Source organism: Maylandia zebra, linkage group LG4, assembly GCF_041146795.1.
Source record: "Maylandia zebra isolate NMK-2024a linkage group LG4, Mzebra_GT3a, whole genome shotgun sequence".
In the NCBI taxonomy this organism is placed as follows: domain Eukaryota; kingdom Metazoa; phylum Chordata; class Actinopteri; order Cichliformes; family Cichlidae; genus Maylandia; species Maylandia zebra.
This window is the reverse complement of record NC_135170.1, coordinates 13,003,291-13,016,944: the sequence shown is the minus strand read 5'-3', so window position 1 is coordinate 13,016,944 and position 13,654 is coordinate 13,003,291. Positions and strand designations below refer to the sequence as shown.

Here is a 13,654-nt window from a genome sequence, read left to right as displayed (position 1 = left end):
CAGTTTTCAGATTTATTTGTCATATGCAAGTTAGCACAGGGTCAACATTGCAATTAAATGTGTTTGACGAGCAGCAGTCACTCAGCAGCATGCACAGTAGGAGAAAATATATTAAAATGAAATAAAATAATAAAGAAAATAGAAAAATAGCAAGGAGCAAAATATTAGAGAGACATGGTAAAAGAGAAAAGATGACTGAATATATATGTATGTATAAATATAAATATATGTATATTAGTGATTAAATAAGAAAATCTTGAAAAGAAATATGACGGGAGGGCAGATGGGATATTGCACAGGAATGAGCAGCAGAAAATTAAAGTATTGCACTTGTGACAAAGCTTGTGATCTTTCCTTCCTTCCATCCTTCTTTCCTTTGTGACAAAGCTTGTGATCCTTCCTTCCATCCTTCTTTCCTTTGTGACAATGCATGTGATCCTTCCTTCCATCCTTCTTTCCTTTGTGACAATGCATGTGATTCTTCCTTCCATCCTTCTTTCCTTTGTGACATTGCATGTCATCCTGCCTTCCATCGTTCTTTCCTTTGTGACAATGCATGTGATCCTTCCTTCCATCCTTCTTTCCTTTGTGACAATGCATGTGATTCTTCCTTCCATCCTTCTTTCCTTTGTGACAATGCTTGTGATCCTTCCTTCCATCCTTCTTTCCTTTGTGACAATGCTTGTGATCCTTCCTTCCATCCTTCTTTCCTTTGTGACAATGCATGTGATCCTTCCATCCATCCTTCTTTCCTTTGTGACAATGCATGTGATCCTTCCATCCATCCTTCTTTCCTTTGTGAAAAAGCTTATGATCTTTCCTTCCATCCTTCTTTCCTTAGTTTAGTTTCAGTTTTCAGATTTATTTGTCATATGCAAGTTAGCAGAGGGTCAACATTGCAATTAAATGTGTTTGACGAGCAGCAGTCACTCAGCAGCATGCACAGTAGGAGAAAATATATTCAAATAAAATAAAACAATAAAGAAAATAGAAAAATAGTAAGGAGCAAAATATTAGAGAGACATGGTAAAAGAGAAAAGATGACTGAATATATATGTATCTATAAATATAAATATATGTATATTAGTGATTAAATAAGAAAATCTTGAAAAGAAATATGACGGGAGGGCAGATGGGATATTGCACAGGAATGAGCAGCAGAAAATTAAAGTATTGCACTTGTGACAAAGCTTGTGATCTTTCCTTCCTTCCATCCTTCTTTCCTTTGTGACAAAGCTTGTGATCCTTCCTTCCATCCTTCTTTCCTTTGTGACAATGCATGTGATCCTTCCTTCCATCCTTCTTTCCTTTGTGACAATGCATGTGATTCTTCCTTCCATCCTTCTTTCCTTTGTGACATTGCATGTCATCCTGCCTTCCATCGTTCTTTCCTTTGTGACATTGCATGTCATCCTTCCTTCCATCGTTCTTTCCTTTGTGACAATGCATGTGATCCTTCCTTCCATCCTTCTTTCCTTTGTGACAATGCTTGTGATCCTTCCTTCCATCCTTCTTTCCTTTGTGACAATGCATGTGATTCTTCCTTCCATCCTTCTTTCCTTTGTGACATTGCATGTCATCCTGCCTTCCATCGTTCTTTCCTTTGTGACAATGCATGTGATCCTTCCTTCCATCCTTCTTTCCTTTGTGACAATGCTTGTGATCCTTCCTTCCATCCTTCTTTCCTTTGTGACAATGCATGTGATTCTTCCTTCCATCCTTCTTTCCTTTGTGACATTGCATGTCATCCTGCCTTCCATCGTTCTTTCCTTTGTGACAATGCATGTGATCCTTCCTTCCATCCTTCTTTCCTTTGTGACAATGCTTGTGATCCTTCCTTCCATCCTTCTTTCCTTTGTGACAATGCATGTGATCCTTCCTTCCATCCTTCTTTCCTTTGTGACAATGGTTGTGATCCTTCCTTCCATCCTTCTTTCCTTTGTGACAATGCATGTGATTCTTCCTTCCATCCTTCTTTCCTTTGTGACAATGCTTGTGATCCTTCCTTCCATCCTTCTTTCCTTTGTGACAATGCATGTGATCCTTCCATCCATCCTTCTTTCCTTTGTGACAAAGCTTTTGATCTTTCCTCCCATCCTTCTTTCCTTTGTGACAAAGCTTGTGATCCTTCCTTCCATCCTTCTTTCCTTTGTGACAAAGCTTGTGATCTTTCCTTCCATCCTTCTTTCCTTAGTTTAGTTTCAGTTTTCAGATTTATTTGTCATATGCAAGTTAGCACAGGGTCAACATTGCAATTAAATGTGTTTGACGAGCAGCAGTCACTCAGCAGCATGCACAGTAGGAGAAAATATATTAAAATGAAATAAAATAATAAAGAAAATAGAAAAATAGCAAGGAGCAAAATATTAGAGAGACATGGTAAAAGAGAAAAGATGACTGAATATATATGTATCTATAAATATAAATATATGTATATTAGTGATTAAATAAGAAAATCTTGAAAAGAAATATGACGGGAGGGCAGATGGGATATTGCACAGGAATGAGCAGCAGAAAATTAAAGTATTGCACTTGTGACAAAGCTTGTGATCTTTCCTTCCTTCCATCCTTCTTTCCTTTGTGACAAAGCTTGTGATCCTTCCTTCCATCCTTCTTTCCTTTGTGACAATGCATGTCATCCTTCCTTCCATCCTTCTTTCCTTTGTGACAATGCATGTGATCCTTCCATCCATCCTTCTTTCCTTTGTGAAAAAGCTTGTGATCCTTCCTTCCATCCTTCTTTCCTTTGTGACAAAGCTTGTGATCCTTCCTTCCATCCTTCTTTCCTTTGTGACAATGCTTGTGATCCTTCCTTCCATCCTTCTTTCCTTTGTGACAATGCTTGTGATCCTTCCTTCCATCCTTCTTTCCTTTGTGACAATGCATGTGATCCTTCCTTCCATCCTTCTTTCCTTTGTGACAATGCATGTGATTCTTCCTTCCATCCTTCTTTCCTTTGTGACATTGCATGTCATCCTGCCTTCCATCGTTCTTTCCTTTGTGACAATGCATGTGATCCTTCCTTCCATCCTTCTTTCCTTTGTGACAATGCTTGTGATCCTTCCTTCCATCCTTCTTTCCTTTGTGACAATGCATGTGATTCTTCCTTCCATCCTTCTTTCCTTTGTGACATTGCATGTCATCCTGCCTTCCATCGTTCTTTCCTTTGTGACAATGCATGTGATCCTTCCTTCCATCCTTCTTTCCTTTGTGACAATGCATGTGATTCTTCCTTCCATCCTTCTTTCCTTTGTGACATTGCATGTCATCCTGCCTTCCATCGTTCTTTCCTTTGTGACAATGCATGTGATCCTTCCTTCCATCCTTCTTTCCTTTGTGACAATGCTTGTGATCCTTCCTTCCATCCTTCTTTCCTTTGTGACAATGCATGTGATTCTTCCTTCCATCCTTCTTTCCTTTGTGACATTGCATGTCATCCTGCCTTCCATCGTTCTTTCCTTTGTGACAATGCATGTGATCCTTCCTTCCATCCTTCTTTCCTTTGTGACAATGCTTGTGATCCTTCCTTCCATCCTTCTTTCCTTTGTGACAATGCATGTGATCCTTCCTTCCATCCTTCTTTCCTTTGTGACAATGCTTGTGATCCTTCCTTCCATCCTTCTTTCCTTTGTGACAATGCATGTGATTCTTCCTTCCATCCTTCTTTCCTTTGTGACAATGCTTGTGATCCTTCCTTCCTTCCATCCTTCTTTCCTTTGTGACAATGCATGTGATCCTTCCATCCATCCTTCTTTCCTTTGTGACAAAGCTTTTGATCTTTCCTCCCATCCTTCTTTCCTTTGTGACAAAGCTTGTGATCCTTCCTTCCATCCTTCTTTCCTTTGTGACAAAGCTTGTGATCTTTCCTTCCATCCTTCTTTCCTTAGTTTAGTTTTAGTTTTCAGATTTATTTGTCATATGCAAGTTAGCACAGGGTCAACATTGCAATTAAATGTGTTTGACGAGCAGCAGTCACTCAGCAGCATGCACAGTAGGAGAAAATATATTAAAATGAAATAAAATAATAAAGAAAATAGAAAAATAGCAAGGAGCAAAATATTAGAGAGACATGGTAAAAGAGAAAAGATGACTGAATATATATGTATCTATAAATATAAATATATGTATATTAGTGATTAAATAAGAAAATCTTGAAAAGAAATATGACGGGAGGGCAGATGGGATATTGCACAGGAATGAGCAGCAGAAAATTAAAGTATTGCACTTGTGACAAAGCTTGTGATCTTTCCTTCCTTCCATCCTTCTTTCCTTTGTGACAAAGCTTGTGATCCTTCCTTCCATCCTTCTTTCCTTTGTGACAATGCATGTGATTCTTCCTTCCATCCTTCTTTCCTTTGTGACATTGCATGTCATCCTGCCTTCCATCGTTCTTTCCTTTGTGACAATGCATGTGATCCTTCCTTCCATTCTTCTTTCCTTTGTGACAATGCTTGTGATCCTTCCTTCCATCCTTCTTTCCTTTGTGACAATGCTTGTGATCCTTCCTTCCTTCCATCCTTCTTTCCTTTGTGACAATGCTTGTGATCCTTCCTTCCATCCTTCTTTCCTTTGTGACAATGCTTGTGATCCTTCCTTCCATCCTTCTTTCCTTTGTGACAAAGCTTGTGATCTTTCCTCCCATCCTTCTTTCCTTTGTGACAAAGCTTGTGATCCTTCCTTCCTTCCTTCCATCCTTCTTTCCTTTGTGACATTGCATGTGATCCTTCCTTCCATCCTTCTTTCCTTTGTGACAAAGCTTGTGATCCTTCCTTCCTTCCTTCCATCCTTCTTTCCTTTGTGACATTGCATGTGATCCTTCCTTCCATCCTTCTTTCCTTTGTGACAAAGCTTGTGATCCTTCCTTCCTTCCTTCCATCCTTCTTTCCTTTGTGACATTGCATGTGATCCTTCCTTCCATCCTTCTTTCCTTTGTGACAAAGCTTGTGATCCTTCCTTCTTTCCTTTGTGACAAAGCTTGTGATCCATCCTTCCATCCTTCTTTCCTTTGTGACAATGCATGTGATCCTTCCTTCCATCCTTCTTTCCTTTGTGACAATGCATGTGATTCTTCCTTCCATCCTTCTTTCCTTTGTGACATTGCATGTCATCCTGCCTTCCATCGTTCTTTCCTTTGTGACAATGCATGTGATCCTTCCTTCCATCCTTCTTTCCTTTGTGACAATGCATGTGATTCTTCCTTCCATCCTTCTTTTCTTTGTGACATTGCATGTCATCCTGCCTTCCATCGTTCTTTCCTTTGTGACAATGCATGTGATCCTTCCTTCCATCCTTCTTTCCTTTGTGACAATGCATGTGATCCTTCCTTCCATCCTTCTTTCCTTTGTGACAATGCTTGTGATCCTTCCTTCCATCCTTCTTTCCTTTGTGACAATGCTTGTGATCCTTCCTTCCTTCCATCCTTCTTTCCTTTGTGACAATGCTTGTGATCCTTCCTTCCATCCTTCTTTCCTTTGTGACAATGCTTGTGATCCTTCCTTCCATCCTTCTTTCCTTTGTGACAATGTATGTGATCCTTCCATCCATCCTTCTTTCCTTTTTGACAAAGCTTGTGATCTTTCCTCCCATCCTTCTTTCCTTTGTGACAAAGCTTGTGATCCTTCCTTCCATCCTTCTTTCCTTTGTGACAAAGCTTGTGATCTTTCCTTCCATCCTTCTTTCCTTAGTTTAGTTTCAGTTTTCAGATTTATTTGTCATATGCAAGTTAGCACAGGGTCAACATTGCAATTAAATGTGTTTGACGAGCAGCAGTTGTTACACCCCTGAAAACAGGGGGAAAAGAATCACGAGAGTGATTATGACTTGCGTCTCTCATGCAGTAGTTTATTGCAGTGAAAATGAGCAGAAACGTTTCACATTCTGTACTGCTAAATGTCACATGGTGGAAGAAAAACACTAAATAATAAACCGAAATACTAAAGTGCTTACTATACATATACTTGAGCAGGTTTCCTGACAAAATGGCTGACAATCGCAGTGTTTTTAGCTCCTGCCGTTATCTTAATGGCCATTACACAGTACAAAACACAGCTCAAAACCGCCACGTATATGTGCAGAAAACTGCAATGTAATGCTTTTAACGCTTACAAAACAATGAAGGATTACCTCTTAAATATCTTAACAGTGTACACATTGGAAATATATCAACTTTTAAACACTTTTACCTGAAAACAGGGGGAAAAGAATCACGAGAGTGATTATGACTTGCGTCTCTCATGCAGTAGTTTATTGCAGTGAGGAGAACGCGCGAAAGCCCCCTAGTGGAGAATAGAGACACTACTAATCGATCCCAGAAAAGGCTTACTAGCCGATCACTGATGTATAGATTGCAGTTCTCTTAAGTAACATGAAAGCCATTAATATAACATGAAAAATAATAAACTCTTAACCATTTTCTTACCATATTTACATTATTTTCGTCCTTATATCAACTGATATGAATTAGTATTAACTGAACAGTTTTATATGCAATAGTCATTCAACCTGTCACACTCTCCCCCACTCAAAAAATGTCGTCCCGACATTATACCAACAAGATGCTTTTCAGTCTATATTCTCTTGTAGTCAGGACATCAACAGTAGAGTGAACCAATGTCCTTAATTCTGTGGGTTTAACACCTGTTTCACCACAGTCCATCACTGGTGACTGAAGACAAAGTCTATAACCAGTCCATATGTGAGTCTTCACAAAGTCTATTGTCTATGGTTATAATCCACAGATGGGGAAAAGTTCATGTCTTTTTCTTGATGACAGTCTTTAAGTACAGTTCTCAAGTCATCAGTGGAAAAGTGTCAACTTACATTTGCTGGAGTCCATACAAACCAATGGGCTGGGTGCAGTATGACTGCACAGCTGGAAACCATGGAACCAGGCCCGGGTACACAGGAAGCAGTTGCGGTGCTGGCTGAACACTGTAGCAAGATGGGGTGCCCAGTTGGTCATACGTCATCCGTCTTGGCGGGTGTCTCTCTCGCTGTGGCCGCTGAGGTGTCTCCTCCTCAAGTCTCTCGAGTACCACAGGTGGAGGAGGGGCAGGTATGTCACCTGCAGCGGGCTCTGCCTCCTCACAAGTTGTCTCCACGGCAGCTGGGTCAGGCGCCTCCAGATGGTCTCCAGCAAGAGGCTCTGGTGTTGGTGCAAGAGCAGGGACTGAAGCTGCGGGCTGAGACGTTGCTGTGAGAAGTTCTTGTTCTGATGGCTGGGACACAGGTTGAGGTGGTGTGTAATGACAGCGGTATTCATCAACACTGCCCTCATCATCAGAGTCTGGCACAACAGCGACAGGTTTATCAGTCTTTTTCTGTTCATGTCTTGTACGATTATCTTTTTCAGGCACTTTTTCAAAAGGTAAGTGGTCACATGACATAAGCAAGTTTCTGTGAAGCACTCTAGAGCGCCCTCTGCCTCTCTCCGGTCTTACCTCATAGATAGGGAGGTCAGGCCCCATTTGTCTGACTACTGTGTGAACAGTGTCCTCCCAATAGTCTCTCAGTTTCCCTGGGCCTCCTCTAGGTGTCAGGTTTTTGACCAGAACTCTCTCGCCAGGTTGTAACACAGAACTCCTTACTTTTGTGTCATAGTGTCTTTTGCCCTTTTCAGCAGCTTTCTTTGCATTCTCATTTGCTATAGAGTATGCTTGTTCCATGCCCTTTCTCCATTTTTCAACATAGTCTCTGTGGTCACTAAAATCTGTTTCTGAGTACAGTCCAAAGAGCATATCTACTGGTAGCCTGGGTGACCGTCCAAACAGTAGGTAAAATGGGGAGTAGCCAGTGACTTCACAACGTGTGCAATTATATGCATACATTAACTTGTTGATAGATTCCTTCCAGTTTGACTTTTGTGTTTCAGTTAGCGTTCTAAGCATTTGCAACAATGTCCTGTTCATACGTTCAACTTGACCGTTCCCCATTGGGTGATAGGGTGTTGTCCTAGAACCGGCCATGCCACACAGTTTCTTGAGCTGACTGAATAGCTGATTTTCAAATTCACCTCCTTGGTCATGGTGAATGCGACAGGGGAAGCCAAACTTTAGGGCATAGTCATTGAATATCAGGTTTGCAGCAGTTTTGCCTGACTTTGAGGTGGTGGCATAGGCTTGGGCAAAACGTGTGAAGTGGTCAGTTATCACTAGAATATATTCATAACCGCCTTTGCATTTTTCAAGATGGAGAAAGTCTATACACACCAGCTCAAAGGGCTGCGTAGTTACAATGTTTGTTAAAGGAGCTCTTGTTTCATGGCTGGGCTTTTTCTGCTTTACACAGGAACAAACGTTGGTCACATAATGCTCGATGTCTGCCTGCATGTGTGGCCAAAAGAAGCGTTCACGTATCAAAGACACTGTGCGATCAACACCTTGATGGCCCATATTATTGTGCAGCTCTTCAAGTACAGTCTTTTTGAACTGATCTGGCAGGACTAGCTGTTTCCGGGCAGAAGTGAGCCTGTACAAGATGCCATTGTTATCTAGTCTTAACTTGCCCCACTCTCTGAACAAGCATTTTGTCTTAGGGTCAAATGTTCTTAGCTCTTTGGGCAGTGGTTTTGAATCTGTCTGTTTACACTGTAATACAGGGCTTATAACAGGATCAGACTTTTGCGCTTCATTAAGCTGTTCTTTTGGTATGGGTGTGAATGTTGCTTCTGCTGGCTCACCGTCTGCTGTGACTGACATTGCTGCAGCTGAGAGTGTCCATGCGGCAGGTGTGTCTTTCTGTACCTCAATGGCCTGGATAGCAGCTGCAATAGTGTCCGGTGGCACTTCCTCAGAGCAGTCTCTCATCAAGGTTTCGACATCAAGTGGCATTCTTGATAAAGCATCTGCATCACTGTTTTCCTTCCCTGGTTTGTACTTAATGGTGAAGTGAAAATCAGCGAGCTCAGCGACCCATCTTGATGTGGTGGCATTCAGTTTGGCTGTTGACAGAATGTACGTTAGCGGGTTGTTATCGCTGTAGACAGTAAATGTTGGGGCATAGTACAAATAGTCTCTGAATTTGTCAGTGATAGCCCACTTCAATGCTAAAAATTCTAGTTTTCCTGCATGGAAGTGGTAGTTTTTTTCAGCCGCTGTTAGAGTACGGGAGCCATAAGCAATAACTCGCAGCTTACCATCTTGTCTCTGGTACAACACTGCGCCTAGCCCTTTGTGTGAGGCGTCTGTGTGTACGATGAACGGCTGTGTGAAATCTGGGAACCCCAGCACTGGTGGGTGGAGCAAACAGTCTATTAGTTCCTCAAGCGCACGTTGATGCTGGTCAGTCCACACGATTTGTTTTGAGGAGGGCACAACTTGACTGGCTCTCTTTGGTCTTGCCCTTGTCCCTTTTGTGGTGTCTGAGTTCTCTGTGGTTTTGTCAGCTTTTAACAGTTCATACAAACAACCTGCTTTTCTGGAGAAGTCTTTTATGTATTGTCTGTAGTAGGAGAGAAGGCCTAACATTTTTCTGAGCTGACCAACATTTTGTGGTTTTATACCTTTGAGTGCTTTGACTGCTTCAAAATCTGCAGGATCCACTTTACTGCCCTCTGCAGACACTATTCTGCCCAAATAGTGCACCTCAGACTTAAACATGTCACACTTACTTGGCTTAAGCTTTATACCAAAGCCTCTCAATCTCTGGAGCACTTTTCTCACGTCCTCCAAGTGATCTTTGAACGTTTTGCTGTAAACTAATGTGTCATCCAGATAGGGGATGCAGATGTTGTCGCGCAGCCCATCCAGGCACTCTTCCATACAGCGCTGAAATGCTGCAGGGGCATTCATAAGTCCAAAGGGGATGCGAATCCACTCATATAATCCCCAGGGGTCACAAAAGCAGTGAGTGGACGACTTTCTTCTGACATGAACCCCTGGTGGTACGCTTTCCCCTGATCTAAAAGCGAAAACCAGGAGTTTCCACCCAAACTGTCCATAATGTCCTGGACGCGTGGGATGGGCTGGCGATCAGGATGGGTTTTCCGATTCAGGTCTCTGTAGTCTATGCACAGTCTTAAAGTACCATCTTTTTTTGTAACACAAACAACTGGTGAGGAGTATGACGAGTCTGACTTCCTGACCCAGCCTTGTGCTATTAAATCATGCAGGTAACTTTTCATCTCTTGGTAGAGCGGCCGTGGCACAGACAGGTATGTTCGTTTGACTGGTTCGTTGTCTTTGAGTGATATGGTCATTTTCAGTTTTTCAATACAGCCTATATCATTTTCTGTTTTAGAGAAAGACTGGCATTCCTCTCTGAGCATCTGTTTTGCTAATACTCTCTGCTCTTCACCCAGGTGGCTAAGATCTACAGGTGGGTCCCACTCTTCGCTAGCGCTACACTGGGCTTGTGTATTTGTCTGGTTAACAGTAGCTACAGATGTGGCTTTTTCAAACACCTGGGCAGGTAAAACAGCTGTAATAGTCTGAACCGAGCCAACTAATGTACGGCCTGGAATGACAATTTCATGGTCAGTTGGGTTAGAGACACCTAGTGTTATGACAGGTAAAGTACCCTTCTTAACTTTAACCAAAGTGTCAAAAAACTCAAGATTGTCTGGCCACTGGGGGTTTAAGTCTGGCTCAAATATCATGACCATATCTTGTTTAAATGGCCCTGCTGCTATATGACCCTCAACATGCATGTGGCTTTTTTTTGGTACAGTAATACAGTCTTTCTTTGTCATCACTTTGTACTCGTCAACTGCATCTGCACTAACAGCCTGTATAAAAGCTTTCACCTTGTGTCTTTTGAGGCTGGGAAATGCTTTTCTCACTGTGCTGTACAGTTTAGCTTGGTCAGTCTTATTCACAATGTATTCAATTACATTGTAGCCTATAATAGGGCATGTGAGCTGAAAGCCTTTCATTACCAACATGGGGATGGTCAATTTCTCAGTTTGTTCAGTTCCAGAAACAAGTTGGAAGGTTGTCTCAACCCACCCAAGATATGGCATGTTGGTCCCATTTGCTGCGGTCAGGGTGAGTTCAGATGTGTCCATGATATCTGCTACATCTCTCAGCTCTGTGTGTGGCAGATAGTCCTTTTTCCACTTCTCATCGATGATTGATACCTGTGAGCCTGAGTCCCATAGAGCTTGAAGCCTGTGGCCGTCCAGAAAACACTCAACCAGACATTGCCTGCCCACCAGAGATGTGACTTTGTGAGGGGAATTTACATAAGCTGGCGACAGTGGTACCTGGACAGTCTCATTTTCTTTCTTAGTCTTTAAGCCAGTGCATTGTCTCTTATGTTGTCTCCAGTGTTGTTTCTGGCATGTTCTTGAACAATAAAGTGCGTTTTTACATGCTGAACACTGTCTCATGCCTGACTTTTCTTGTTTACAGTTGGAGCAATGTTGGGACTTGTGGATGATGGGCATGGTTAACACTCGTCCCTCGGTGGTAACCATTGCTGGTTTAAATGTTTCTCTTTATATGGTCTCATACCTCTGCTTCTACATCCAGCCTGAAAGTGTTCTCTACTCCCACAGAGGTAGCAGTGGGTGCAGCGCTCATTGACTCCATTCTGCTGGCAGATGTGGCACCTCCTCTCACGGCGGGCTGGACTACCTGTGTAGTGCTGTACAGGATACTGAGGGGGTGGTGGCCTTTGACGGGGGCCCTGGAAGCTATAATACTGCTGGTCCCTATCATACTGCATAACTGGTGGTGGGGCATATGACTGAGGACCAGCCACCGGCTGCTGTAGAGTCTCTTTAATCTGAGCTATCTCTGCACTGAGACCTTTCAGGGAGGCTACACCTGTCTTAAGCTCCGCTAACTCAGTTAAAAGCTCGGGTGGTATCTTAGCTTTAACTTCTTTCACAGGGTTCTTAGCTGGTGACACATCATCTGACTGCACTGCACTCACACTTGTAGCAGTCTGTGATGCTAAACATCTCTTCTTGTTTTTCCTTTCTGCCTCATTGGCACAAGCCATATTTAACCTCTCTAACAGGAGTTCATCAGGTGTCTTAGAGTCTAACAGGAGTGGCTGCATATCTATCCTGACACTGTCACTCTGGAAGCCTGTGAGTATGGTGTGCAAACACATACGCTGAACTAAAGCTGGGTCGTATTTGAGTCCTGACTCAGATTCTTGGGAAGCAAATAAGACTTTCTGCTTTAGATCTAAAACTCTCATCAGGAAGCTTTGAGCAGTCTCTTTTGGGGTCTGTACCTCAGAGGCAAGTTGTTTATACAGTTCGGTGGCGCTCTTCTCCTGGAAATGGGAGCGCAGTATGCGGCGTAGAGTCGGAAGGGTGAGTTGAGCTTTTCCCTCCAAATAGCTGCGTAGTTGTAGACCTGGCAAGATAGCTCTGATGACAGCATCTACAATGTCAAGCTCTGAGTAACCTCTGCTCAGTCCATTTTCGATCTGGTGAGCAAGACTGGAAAATGTCAGTTTGTCTTTTTGACCTGGTTCGCCAATCTGGCCTGATATTTTGAAATCTTTCTGCCAGTAAGGGCTTGGTCGTTGGGGGGTACTTGACACAGATGAGTTAAGGACAAAGCGATTACCTTGGGAGTGAGAAATAATTGCTGTGTTAACTGCATTAGCTGTCTCTGTTACCAGTGAGGTTGCAGTATTTGGTTGCTCTCTGTGTCCTGAATCACCCTCTTCATTTGCATTTGGTTCAGTCTCAACAATTGTCTCTTTCATTATTTCAGCAATCTTATCATTAAGCAACAACAGTTCTGACATTCCTTCATCCTCAAGTACTGTTATACCTTCTCTCTCAATGTGTATTTGGATGTGTGTTAGCAGTGACAGTCGTGTTTTTCTGCTAACATCTATTTTCTCTGCAATGCCAAGGAACTCGCAGATTGACACTAGTTGGTCTTTGGACAGAGTGTGCATTTCACGCACAACCTCTTCTCGCAGCTCTTCCACCAAAGACATTGTGGCAGTAGGCTGGAAGAATTTTGCATGTATGGGTGACGCTGAGCTGAGTCGCTTTTGCAGCCCCTGATGATCTCTGGCTGGCCTCAGGAAACATGCGCTAAAACACAGCTACCAGTTTGCCTCGACAGCAACACTTTCCTCACTGAAGTCTGCCTGGGTTGTAGTGGGGGGGATTTAGCTGGCTTGGACTACGATGTGCAGATTGTGGACACCGGACATCTAAGCAGCTATCCCAGCGGTGCCTCCCTGGTGGTCTAGTGGTTAGGATTCGGCGCTCTCACCGCCGCGGCCCGGGTTCGATTCCCGGTCAGGGAAACAAAATGTTACACCCCTGAAAACAGGGGGAAAAGAATCACGAGAGTGATTATGACTTGCGTCTCTCATGCAGTAGTTTATTGCAGTGAAAATGAGCAGAAACGTTTCACATTCTGTACTGCTAAATGTCACATGGTGGAAGAAAAACACTAAATAATAAACCGAAATACTAAAGTGCTTACTATACATATACTTGAGCAGGTTTCCTGACAAAATGGCTGACAATCGCAGTGTTTTTAGCTCCTGCCGTTATCTTAATGGCCATTACACAGTACAAAACACAGCTCAAAACCGCCACGTATATGTGCACAAAACTGCAATGTAATGCTTTTAACGCTTACAAAACAATGAAGGATTACCTCTTAAATATCTTAACAGTGTACACATTGGAAATATATCAACTTTTAAACACTTTTACCTGAAAACAGGG

General features: G+C 42.6%; 1 non-coding gene across 1 annotated transcript; it reads left to right on the top strand.

The window, feature by feature from the left end:
- The first annotated feature begins 13,152 nt into the window (after window positions 1–13,152).
- trnae-cuc (transfer RNA glutamic acid (anticodon CUC)) lies at window positions 13,153–13,224 on the top strand. Its single transcript has one exon. It is a non-coding gene; the product is annotated as a tRNA-Glu (tRNA).
- The last annotated feature ends 430 nt before the right edge of the window (window positions 13,225–13,654 follow it).